The sequence below is a fragment of the Zalophus californianus genome, chromosome 6 (assembly GCF_009762305.2).
Source record: "Zalophus californianus isolate mZalCal1 chromosome 6, mZalCal1.pri.v2, whole genome shotgun sequence".
Lineage (NCBI taxonomy): Eukaryota > Metazoa > Chordata > Mammalia > Carnivora > Otariidae > Zalophus > Zalophus californianus.
The window spans coordinates 109,533,905-109,546,209 of NC_045600.1; positions in this window are offsets into that span (position 1 = coordinate 109,533,905).

Here is a 12,305-nt window from a genome sequence, read left to right on the forward strand (position 1 = left end):
ATAGCAATATTTTTGGTGGCATGTAAGAGCAGTCCCCACCCAAATTGACTAAATCAATAAGGACAACATGTTGTCTTACTTAGCAGGTCGGGGGGCACCTAGGTGGCTCAGTCAGCTAAGCATCTGCCTTTGGCTCAGGTCATGATCTCGGGGTCCTGGGATCGAGCCCCATGTTGGGCTCCCTGCTCAGAGAGGAGCCTGCTTCTCCTTCTCCCTCTGCCCCCCGCACCCCACTCGTGCTCTCTCTTTCTCTCAAATAAATTAAAAAAAAAAAAAAGAACAGGTCGGGGAAGAGTGGGGGTGAGCAGGCCAGTTTTGGTTAACTCAGATGCTCCTTGATGCCAACGAGGACCCAGATCTCCCTTGGTTCTCCTCTCTGCTGTCCTTAGAGGGTGGTCTCTGGTCCTCAGGCATGTCCCTTCGTGCTTTTGAGATGACTGCTACAGCTCCAGACTGCAAGAGGCGGCCTGTGTACTGCTCAGAGGCCTCAGAGCATTCTCATAGGAAAGAAGAAGTTCCTTCTTGGTGTAGCTTTTCATGAGCAAAGGATGGCTTTTCCAGAAGCCAGAACTGCCTCCTGTGGCCTCTCCTTTACCCACAACTGGCAGGTTGGCTTGTGGAAAGTACTCTCTACTCCCTGGGCTGGAGAGGAGCCCACACTGCCCCGTGCCACCTGATGCCCCCATTTGGGCTCTGCCAGGAAGGATGGAGCAGAAGGGACGGGTCATGGATAGGCAAGCGATAGGATTAGCCTCTGTCCTCAAAGTACCCAAGGAGCCAAAAGTTGCTCAGAGAAGCCCTAGGTCACAGCCACGGGCAGCCTAGGGTCAACTCTTCTCTCTGACTGGACCTCCTGCCCTCTCTGTCTTGACTGCACCCAGCCCTCCTTGCTGATATAAAAGGAAGGAGCTGGGCGGGAAGCAGAGCCCCCCACTCCACCTCCCAGGGACAAGGAGCAGACACTAATCGCTGATACAAGGTAAGTTCAAATTAGGCTCCTTGAAAGAATGACACCAATTCTTAGATGGGCCAGAACTTTCCCACGTACAAGCCCTGCCCACAGAGGATCCACAGCAATACTTTTGGCGGCATGTAACAGCAGTCCCCACCCAAACTGACTAAATCAAATAGGACAACGTGTTATCTTACTTAAGAGCAGGTCAGGGGGTGCCTGGGGGGCTCCCGGAAGCAGAGAGGGTTATACCAGACATGAACACCCTCCCCCCAGACACCCCTGGCAACTGGGAAATTATTTCCAAGGAGTACAGGAAACGACTCCCGTTTTAACGCCCCTCTGCCTCCCCACTTCGCACCCACACCCCACGCCCTGGCATCCAGGCTCCTCTCCCCTTGGCTCCTCGCCCTGCCCGCCCTCCCTGGGAACCCTTCTCTGCTTCGGCTGCAGCAAGCAGGGCAGTGTAAACTGTCCCCCGGTACATTAACATACGACCAAGCAGTCATTAACAGAGTCACAATCAATTTCTCCAGAAGGATTGCTACTGCACAGGGAACTTAATGGAATCACACAGTCATTTCTCATTTGGAAAAAAAAAAAAAAAAAAAAATGGGAGCGGGGGTGGGCAGGGGAAGGAAGGGAAGAGAACCCTCCACCCTCCATCTCTACTCGCTCAGGGCCTCCCTCCCGGGGCGGGGCCAAGAGTCCATGATGGCGGCTCCTGGGATTCGAGCTGGTTAATCACTCTGCAGAATGGAGACTGAAGCTTTATTAGACAAATGAAGCATGATGGATGTTCTATTTCAACAATGGAATCAGGAGGAAGAGGGGGGAGGCAGGGAGCGTCCTGAAGCAACTGCTGGATGAGGCTTCTGGGATCCGGGCCAGGGGAGGGCCAGGGTCCCCAGCACCGAGGAGAGCAGAGTAAGGGAGGCGTACACAGCAGGAACTGGGGGCCCAGTCCACAGCAGTAGGCTTTCCTCCAGTGAGCCACAAGGATACCTATGTTCCCCCAGATGTGTCCCAGGTGTGAGACTTAAAGCGGACTGGGGACAGCACATGCTGAATGACATGCATCGTCCCCCAGGGAAAGCCCCTCGTGGAATGATTTAGCCCTCCTTTACTGGGGTGCACTTGCTTGCAAAGGACAGGCAGCTGGGGCTACGGCCCTGGTCTGGGGTCAGCCAGGGTCCTCTGCCTGCAGCCTGGTGGCAAGGGAGGGGGACACTTGGATGCTCTGCAGAGGAGAGCCCTCTGCCTTGGCTGAGAAGACCCGTTCTGGGCACTGGCAGCTCCTCCTAGATGGCTGCAGGAGCCCGCCTCCCAAGGGCTCAGAGAGGTTTGCAGGATGTCTTGTAGGGAGCAAAGCTGGTTAGTTCCAGCTGTTCCTGAGCACCAAGCAGGCCCTGTGTCACCCCACTGAATGTGCTCCAATTCCCTGCCTAGCACGGTGGCATCCGAGGTAGAATTTTTATCCTCACTGCACAGAAGATGAACCCAAGGCTCAGACAGGTCAAGGGACTTGCTCAGGGTCCCTCTGGAAGAGAGCTTGGGCAGAGCCAGAAGCACCCCCCAGCTGGCTCAGCCAGGACTTGAACACGAACGGCAAGGCAACTTAGCTCCTAGGGGGCCGGTTCTCGCTGAGTTCGCTTTTCCTTCCAGGCCCTGTGGGAGCTACTAGTCCAGCCAAGAGAAGAGTGCCATATCTTCTGCTCCGGCATGCATGTGTTCATTCGATAGGCCCTAACTAGCTGAGCCCGAAGAGCCTGGCGGTGTGCACTTGAAGTTGAACCAGACACAAGCCCGCAGGAACCCCCAGCGTCTGACAGCGTCAGAGGGCTGCACTCCCGAGAGGACCAGCATCGGATCAGAGTCCGCTCTGCCACGTGCCAACCACGGTGTCTAGGACTAAACTAAGACTCAGTTTCTCTAGCTGTACAATGGGAATAAAATTCATCTACTTTTGGGGATTACTGGAAGAATTAAAAGAGAACTCAGGTCCACAATCCCTTATTCAAGTTCTTCAAGTTTCAGGATTCAGAATATTTTGGGGATATTGAAAATAGAATCTGGTGGAAAACCCACTTACTTTGTATCCGTCTCTCCAGCATGATCTGGGACAGGGCCCTGTAATCAAATGCATTAACATTTCTGCAGGAAAACTAATGAATATTCACAGTCCATGAGGTAAATAAAGACTAAAAATAGTAGCCAAGTGAATTTTTAAAAAGCTTTTGGTATTCAGGGTGTTTGGGATCTCAGGATTGTGGATAATAGACCTAGGTAGTACTGAGAGTTACTATTTACTGAGCACTTACTGATGTATATGCATTAACTCATCCAACAGCAACTCCATGAGAACAGAGACCATTATTATCTCTGTCTTATAGTCGAAACTGGGAGACCAGAGAGGTTGATTCATTTGCCCACAAGCACACAGTTGCTAAACGGCAGAGCCAAGGTCAGTCCTGGGCAGCCAGCCTTCAGCATCTGTATCTTTGCTGGGGGTAGAAACTGAGCAAGGCTGTGCTGGCAGAGTCCCAGCACCTAGCCAGTCGTCCTGATACGACGCGCAGGCACAGAGAAGAAAAGTGACATCCAGGCTCTCCTGTCCTCTTTCCACCAGGGCCACGTTTCCAGATTCCTGATCCAGTGTGCTTCCAACACACTCTTTCTCTGATCCCACCTCTACCACCTCCCTACCACCTGCCCGGAACGTGCTCACCCAGACTGAGGAGTTAGGAAGGCAGGACAGTCACAGCACCTGGCCTCCTTTCTGCCTCTTCTTTTCCCGTGTGACCTCCGCCCCCATCTCCCAAGACCCCGTCACCCACCTGCTCTTCCCTGAGGGAACAAAGGGGCCTTCCAGGGGCAGTGGCCGGGAGGGAACGTCCCTGGGCAGCAGAGCCCTCCTGAGTTTTGGACCCACAGACCCACGCAGCGTACCTTCCCCTTGGCCATAAGTGTACAGACTGAGTTAAGGAAGGCTCCAGAGAGGTGAAATACTGGTCTGGATTTAAATTCCAGCTCCTTCACTCCAAGCCCAGCAAGTGATTCCAACCCCCTAAGGCGCAGAAAGAATACCAGGTACTCAGCTAGGGGTTGGGGAGCATTTGCAAGCTGATGAGGTTAGCTGGAGCCCAACTGACCAGCTTTGCTCCCAAAGCAAGCCTCTCTGAGCCCTTGGGAGGCGGGTTCCTGCAGCCATCTAGGAGGAGCTCCCAGCTCCCAGAACGGGCCTTCTCAGCCATGGTGGAGGGCTCCCTTCTGCAGAGCATCCAAATGTCCCCCACCTTGCCACTAGGCTGCAGGCAGAGGACCTTGGCTGGCCTCAAACCCGGGCTGTGGCCCCAGCTGCCTGTCCCGTGAAGGCAAGAGCATCTGGTAAGGCAGGGCTCCCTCCTGGGAGGAACTCCCTCCAGGAGGGGCTTTCCCTGGGGGACGATGCGTGTCATTCGGCGTATGCTGTCCCCAGTCCGCTCTAAGTCTCACCACCTGGGACATGCACTCACGGTGTAGCAGCTCCCCTAGTCTGAGAGCTGGTACCCCTGGGTCTCTTGGGCAGATGGCCAACGGGCCCTGCTCAGAAAGTGGTGAGGCTGGGCCTGGGGACCTCCCAGTAGCCTGTCCGATGAGCATGGGAGGGCTCAGGCGGCCGGCTGGAGCCCCTGGTCCCAGCCTCTGCTGTGAGGGGAAGAGTCCTCTCTGGCAGGATGATTTACACAGCACCGAGTACAGATGTGTGAGTCAGGAACCTGAGTATCAATCCAGTTCCACCACTTACTTATTAGCCTAGCCCTGCAAGCTTGTTCACCTCTCTGAACTTTTGTTTCTTCATCTGTGAAATGGGGATGATAATTTCTCTTACTTCAAAGAGCTGTTGTAGGGATTAAACAAGATCACAGATTCTACAGCAGAGATTTATGGAGCCCCTGCTCTGGGTCAGCGTGTTGCTGAAAGCCTTGGGGGGACACTGAGCGGAGGGACTGGCTCTGGCCTCCCAGAGCTTGTAGTATGGTGGGTGAGTGGCCAGTCAGGTGTAATAGAAAACAAAATATGATGAAAAGAACTTGGCTTAACAGGAAAGAGTTCTTAATATCCACCTTCGGATGGGGCTGTGTCAACATGAATTTATTAAAGCATTGCTATGCATCGTATTTATGATTTACTTAAGGGTTATTATGAGAGTTAAATGAGATTTTATATATAAATACATAATATGATCTATAATACATAATACATACATATATATATGTGTGTGTGTGTGTGTTTCACCTCAATTAAGCCTCATAAAGACCGGAGGCAATAGGTCATTTCCCCATTTCTCAGGCAAGGTAATGAAGGCTTAGAGAGGTAAAGTGACTTGCCCAAGGTCACATAAAGGGTGGCACGGGAACTCCAGCCCAAGTCAGTGTGTCCCAGAACCTGTGTTCTTATCTGAAAGAACACTGCCTCGTCTTAACCTAGATGCCAGGCATGTTTTATGCTAAAGGGCTCCCTGCAAATTACAAAACTCTGGACAAATGTAAGGGGTTATTAAGGCTCTGTTTCCTACTTCACATCTGGTCCCCTGGACACCAGGCAGTTGAGTCCAGGGTGGGAGCCAGAGACACAAGCCACCCGGGGCGTTCCAGGGGAAGAATTAGCTTCCCTTGACAGGTGGGGGGCACAAGATGTATAGAAGCAGCATCCGCTCAGCCCCAGAAGGGAACCCTCCCTGGAGAGCTCAGATTGTCCCCCGAACAGCCACTCCCTCCATTGTTGCAAAGCTAGCTCCACCCCAGAGATTCCCCTAAGCCCTGGATCTACCCTCTGGGCGGAGGCGTAAGCTTTAGTGACAGACACATCTGGCTCTGAATCCCCACTCCGTGTCTCCCAGCTGGGTGACTTGACCTCAGGCAAGTCCTCTAACCTCTGAGCCTTGGCTTCCTCATCTGTCAAGTGCGGGAGAGGTCCTGTCTGCAAGGCTGTTGTTAGGAATAAAATAATGAAGGTGCTCAACGGTGGTGCCTGGCCCAGAGTCCACACTAGGCACATGGTAGGAGCCAAAGAAAAGTGGCCTGGGGGACAGGGCGGTGCCACCAGAGAGGAGCAGTGTCAGCCATTGACTGTCCACGGTGATACTTGAAAGGAGCAGGGATGACAATAGAATCCAGCCAATTAGGAGGATTTCCTATAAAAATTTAATTCTTCAATAAAATAGTGCACCATGAAACAGGTGAAGAATTCTTAAACTGTAAATTAATGATCTATAGTTACAGCCATAATAATAATAATAGCTACCAATTACGGAATACAGAAGGACACATCTGGGCCAGGAGCTACAGGCTCATGGCGCCCACCTTGCCCCTTCCGACGTAGGCACTCTGAATGCCTTCGCAGGTGGGGAGGCCAGGCTTCGGGGAGATCAGTGGTTTGCCCGTCATCCCACAGACACCAGGGAAAATGTCACGGTGACGTGGCAAAATCTACAGCTTCTCTTTCCTGTGTGTCCTTCTCCCTCCAACGTCTGGGCATTTTCAAAAACACTCAGGACAAAATGTAAAGAAAAACCAGCCCAAGCACAAGACCCAGCTCTCGTTAAGTTTAACTGTCTCCAGTTCCCATTGAAATAGAATTTAGTCTTGCCTCTCCAGACCTCTGTTTCCTCACGGTTCTGCTCCCACTCCAGGCAAGCCTCGAGGGCCACGCATATCCTCGGGCCCCTCCCTGCAGCCCCTGGAGGTCAGTGAGAGCCTCCCCCGGCCATTTCTCCTGCATCTCTGCGTAGTCAGAAATCAATAGCCTGGCCTTCGCACCTGTTCCCCTTAAGATCTTCCCCGTCCTGGGAGAAGAGACCTGCTCTCAGGGAACTCTGTGGAACATTCTGCAGTCTCCTATTGTTTTCATGACTCCTCTTCAGGGTCAGAAACAGACGAGACGTGACAGTCTACGGGGCAGCTGAATTCATGGGTGCTGGAGCCAGGTTATCAGGTTCAATCTCTGACTTGGTACAAATTACTGTGTGGCCTCGGGAGAGTTACTCAACCTATCTGTGCTTCTGCTTTCTAGTCTCTAAAATGCGACTGATAATAAGAGCGCCTGCCTTCCAGGATTTATGTGAGATCAAACAATGTAAAGCACATAGAACAGTGCTTGGCACCTAGGAGGTGCTCAGCAACAATTCTTTTCTGTGCCCTGAATGTTCATTTTTCACCAGTCGCCAGGCCAACTTCCTTCCAATACTAAAGATGAGAGGCAGCAAGCTCCCTTTTACAGGGGAGGCCCAGCACTCAGCTCCGAAACGTGACAGGCCCGCCACAGGCATTGGGTCAATGTCAGGGCCTCTGAGGACCTAAGTCACTTTGTCACTCTGCTAACTTATGACCCTTTACCCCCACCTTTGCTTTAACCATCATTCAATGAGAAGCAAATGACATTGGGATTGCCCTCAACCATGTTGTTTCTTGAAGAAAACAAAACTTGTTTTTTCCTTCACATATTTTTAATTTACAAAGTCACCCAATGAAATGATCGGCTCACCCAGCGATTTCCTGGGCTTTTGCCTTTCTCTGGGTGTCCCTGATCTCCTAAACCCTGCTGCTCACCCGTCCTGCGTCCAGCCAGCCCCCAATCCTGTGGTTTTCCCTCTCAGGGTCCCTCCTTCCCTAGCCCCGTTCTCGGTTCCCGGCCTCCCCTCACCCTTGGACTGTGACCAGCCCCTCCAGGCCTTCCCCATCCCAACCAAACCCACTCCGCCAGTCTCCCCTTCTCTGGGATCAGGTCTCTGTGCAAAAACTCCGCCACCCCACCCCCCATTCTGGGCCCTCCAAGGCCTTCTTTCTGACACAATCTCATCCCGGGCAGTTTTTCCCGCTTTTCCAGCCCAGCTGAAAACTCTTGGCAGTGGCCCTGTGTTTCCGGTCCTGTGTGAACCTTCCTGCTGCCCTAACATCTAGCACAGGGAGCACAAAAAAGAGGCTTGTACCACACGCGCGGCTGGTTGATCAATGGAGTGATTGGATCCAGGCTTTCAAATCCAGTTCAACAGGCTCTGTTTTTAGTTTGAGAAAAAATTTTTGGACCTGATCTGCCAGTCTGAGTAACTAGGTGTGGTACAAAATGTCAGCAGCTAATTACTTTTAACCATTATTAATAGGTTCGCACTAATTATCCCTTGCACTAGGCAACATTTTACAGACGAGGAGACCAGCAGAGAAGGGAGGAGTGAAGGGCTCTGCCCAAGGCCACAGGGTGGGTGGGCTGGGAGGCTGGGGCTGGAAGCCCAGGAGAGGGGTCCTGGTGGGGGCAACAGGGCGCAGGCTGGGACAAGGGGGGCAGTTTCGCCTGAGTAGATGGAGCCCTCTCCTCCCCCTCTCCCAGAATGCAATCTACCGAAACCTCTTATTAAAAGTATTCTGGCGGTGATAAAAGTGTCACCAAAGATTTGCTCATTTTCTAAACTGTCATTAAAAAAAATTTATGGTCAGGGGAAATATAGGCAGTAGAGGAGGGCGGGTGGGCAGGGAGAGAGGGAAGATGATTTAACATCAGTCCCTTAATAAATTAAAGACGTTTGCTTACAAGAGGGGGCTTGGAGAGGGAAATTGCTAGAAGGTCATCACTTACTCCATGCCGGCCGGCAGGTCCTCCCAGGTGGTCGCACACTCTGCAGTCTCTTCATCCCCACCTACACCAGCCCTCCTAGCTCAGCAGCACGGCCGGACCCTCCCTCCCTCCAGGCCTGGCCCGACCTCCCCTGCCTCCACCTTCCCCACCCCCCACAACCCGGGCTCCCACAGCCCCACTGTCTGAACCTGAACTAGAACCCAAACCTGTGTGGAAGGTGCTGTGGCTCGCCCCACTGGACTGAAAGGTTTTTGAAGGCAGGAGGCCTGTCTCTGACTGTTGCTCGATTCTGAATTCTCATGATGTCCCCTTGGGGTGGCGAGGGAGAGGTGTGATCTCATTCCCTTAAAATTATGACATGCCAACTGAGAAGGGGGACAGGGCACCCAGGGCAGTCAAGCCCTCATTATACACACTGGGAGCCTGAGGCTCAGAGGGGAGACGGGCTCACCCAAGGTCACACAGCGGAGCCACCAGAACCCATGTCTCAAGCAACCAGCTCAGGAGTCCAGCAGTCTGCTCAGGAGCTCAGACTCTGGATATAGCTCCCCTGAGTCCAGTCGTGGCTCCTCTCCCCTGGCTAGCTGTGTGATCTTGAACAAGTCACTGACCACCCCCACCCGCACCCCATGTGCCAGGCACCTGTCTGAGTTGTAGGTATCAGCCGTGGTAACATAAGTGCTTTGCTCAGTGATGTTGTTATTCATCATCATGTTCATAGTCAACATCTTGATGGGAGGGAGGGCGGTGCAGTCCAAAAACCTGCCTTTTGTTTGGGCCCGGATCACCAGCTCAGCAATTACCCAGAGTCCACAGCACACCCAGGCCCATGTGAGGATTGGGAGGGAGAAGATACAGACTAAAATAAGCATAGCTCCAGCCCCCCCCCCCCGAGATATTTCAGCCTGGGAAGGGAGAGCACTGTTCTGATTGTGGAGCCCGCCGGGGCCGCTCACAGACGTCCCACCCCTTGCTCCTCTGGACAGGTGGAAGGCTTTCTTTACCCCACCCAGCGGAAGTGAAGTGGCATGTGTCTTGCTTTGGCCAAGCAGGACCAGCCCAGAAGGAGGCCTCTGGGACAAGGCAGAGGGTGTGTCTGGCAGAGGGTGAGAGCGAGAGTGTGGGGTGCTCAGCAGGTGCTGACCCACTGAGAAAAGGAAGTGAGAGAGCAGGTCGGGGGCCAGGTTGCAGGCTGGGCCCCTGGGGATGAGTTCCCAGGTTTGTGCAATAACCCAGTTCTTGTTCCAGGTCCCCACTAACACAGGCGCTCAGCTCTTGTCCCCAGGGAGGTTCAGGAAGAAGGGCCGGGGCAAGGGTGGTGTGTGGCAAGAGCCAGGGTCCAGGTCTGCGTGTGCTGCAGGCCAACTCAGGGAGCTTGGCAGGCTGCCTGCCTGGGCCTCCCCCAGCCCCCACCCCCGGGTCCAGTTCCACAGTGGGTCATGTGACGTCTGTTGCTCACTCTCCACACTGAGGACCAAGTGCCGGCATGCACAGGCCCGAATTCGGGAAAAGTAGCAAGCACTACACGAATCAAAGTAGCACATTTCAGAACCTCCTGGAAGCCTCTCCCTGCATGTGCAGTAAGACCCGGGTGGGGAGCAGGGAGAAGAGGATCTAAATCCAGATGAAGAAATGGGAACAGAGAATTTACATGCGTAACATTTAGAAGACAAATGCCATGTCACTGAACATGGCCTAGCGTGGCAGGCAAAATTCTTGGGGCCTGTGGTCTCCATGGGCTTCTTGGAGGAGTTGGAGTCTAGCCTGGGCTTTGAAGGCAAGGTATGCACAGGCGGAGGGGAGAAGAGAAGGCCCAGGTGGCAGGAGACGTGGGCGAACGAGGGCCGTGGCCACTGCAGGCCGGAGTGGGGCCCTGCAGTAGGGATGGGCCTCCAGCCTCTAAGGGGCCAAGGAATATAGAGGGGGAGGATGCAGACCCCTCCAGCCCCTCCAGCCCCTCCAGCACCTCCGCCAGCCCCTCCAGACCTCTCCAGGCCCCTCCAGCCCCTCCAGCCCCTCCAGCACCTTCGCCAGCCCCTCCAGCCCCTCCAGCCCCCCCGCCAGCCCCCCCAGCCCCCCCGGCCCCCCATCAGCCCCTCCAGCCCCTCCAGCCTGGGGTCACAGCCTCTGCAGGGGGTATCATTTCCCCCTGAAGACTGCATCTGTGCAAAAGGGAGCAGCAGGCCTGGCAGTTTCTGCCTTTCATCTAGAAGGGGGGCCAGCCTCCACGAGTGGGGAAAGGAGGGTCGGCCAAGAGGCTGAGCTGCCAGGCCGAGGTGTGCGGCTGCATGGGGGAATTCTGCCGAGCGCCACACGCTGACGCCTTGCCGGCAGTGGCCCGCAGGGCCCCCTCAGACTCTCGCCTCCCCTTCCCTCTGACACCCTCTTCTATGGCCTCACTGCCTCTCTAGCCCTGTGGCTCTGTCTTCGTTTTGCTTTCTGTTGGATTTTTTCGCTGTTTCTCTCTGTCTCTGTCCCTATCTGTCTCGTGGTCTCTCCCTCTCTCCCTCCCTCTCTCTCTGTGCTTCTCTGCCCTGCTCTGTCTCTCTGTGTTCTTTCTCTCTCTGTCCATCTCTCTGCCCCCTCTCTCCCACTCTCTTCCAGGCCCCCTTGTCCTGCTCTAGGTATCTCTGTCCATCTGTCTGTCTGTCTCTGGCCAGCCCGCTGGGGCAGGGCCCTCCCTGACAGCTGTGGGAATTCCAGGCCAGGGAGGCTGTTGAGGGGTGAGCAGGCCCCCTACAGACCTCAGCCTGCAGGGAGCTGGCCCCTCCTGCTTTAATCTGGGGGGATCTGACTTTGGCTTCTTTGACCTCCTCTGCCTTTGATCTTTATCTTTCTTTGAAACCCTGGGTTGTTAGAAACCTACTGACTTCAGATGTTTTCATCCTTTTCCCCCCCGGACAGCCAAGGCGGCCCGGGGCCAGGGGTTCGGGCTGGGTTATCCCCTGGAAATCACAAGGGCAACGATCCTCCAAGAGCTAGGGTTGCCGCTGATGCCGTCCCCAGGCTGAGTGTGAGGTTCCTCTCGAGCCCTGCCGTCAGGCACACAGGAAGGCCACGGGCGACAGATGGGGACAGCGTGGGTCCGGGAGACAGGACTTCCCGAGCTCCGACCCCAGCTCTGCCGGGGCTGCCTGCGTGCCTTTGGACAGGTCACAACTCTGAGCTTCTGTTTCCTCTTCCGGAATGTTCCTACACCGTTCTCTTGGGGATAATCCTGGGCATGAGAATGTTGGGCATGAATGTATTTCAAATGCCCAGTGGATTACTTGGTGCATAGCAAATGCTCAAAAACGTTCAGCTACCTCTCCCACACCCTGTTTTTGTCAGTCGCTGGGCTCACTGGAGCCACGGGACATCCCTGTCACAGTGACAGAGCCCCCCTCACTACCCTGTGGAATAGATGAGCCGAACGTGGCACAGAGCCCTTCACGGACACGCAGCTCCCGTCCCCACACCCTGCCCGCGGCATGGTGGCCACAGGACTGTGCTCTCGGCGTCTCCGGGGCTCTCAGCACTCCAGGTTTATTCACGGAGGCATCAGGCCAAAGGCAGGACGAGCAGAGCAGAAATAACCAATATTTGACAGCCAATAATAATGCTGTCAACTCCTCTCCTGCCTCGGGGTCTGCAAAGTCATTCCCCAGACACAGGTTTGCTTCTCAGGAGCCTCCTCCCGAGGGAGGAAGGTCACTGATGAGAGGCCACACCGGTTCAGGTGACCTAGCAGGTCAGGGCCAGA